We start from the raw sequence: 755 nt of genomic DNA, 5'->3' as shown, positions 1-755 counted from the left end.
GACACCAGGATAGAATATGGATCGGGTGCCACGTTCCGGTACCAGGATAGAATATGGATCGGGTGTCACGTTCCGACACTAGGATAGTATATGGATCGGGTTCCACGTTCCGGTACCAGGATTGAATATGGATCGGGTGTCACGTTCCGACACCAGGATAGAATATGGATCGGGTGTCACGTTCCGACACCAGGATAGAATATGGATCGGGTGCCACGTTTCGGTACCAGGATAGTATATGAGGATCGGAGTGTCACGTTCCGACACCAGGATAGTATATTGAGGAGCGGAGTGTCACGTACCGACACGAGGGGAATAAAGATAATGAATTTTGAAAGATGTTAATATATTCAATCTAATGAACTAAATTCCCAAATGAGTATGATGAGGAGGTGTGAGTCCTCATTGATGTGCTTGGTGTTGTAACCAAGGGTTATGGTAACTGTAAATGCTGTATGCTAAGGATATTAGTTGATTTTATGATATTGCTTAATACATACTGTTTTCTATTTTGAGTTGGCCGATGATATCTACTCAGTACCCGTGTTTTGTACTGACCCCTACTTTTATTGTTTTTCTTCTTGTTATTTGTGGAGTGCAGCAAACGTGCCGTCATCTTCGACTCAACAGTAACTCAAGCCAGTCTTCGTCACACCGGATCTTCAGGGTGAGCTAACGCTTCTAGCTTGGACTGGATCTTCTCCTTCATGTCTTGATGCCTTGAACCTCAGGCACGGACTAGCTTCTTATGTATT

The sequence above is a fragment of the Solanum lycopersicum genome, chromosome 1, assembly GCF_036512215.1.
Source record: "Solanum lycopersicum chromosome 1, SLM_r2.1".
NCBI lineage: Eukaryota > Viridiplantae > Streptophyta > Magnoliopsida > Solanales > Solanaceae > Solanum > Solanum lycopersicum.
The sequence above is the reverse complement of the archived record's forward strand: the minus strand, read 5'-3'. Positions refer to the sequence as shown.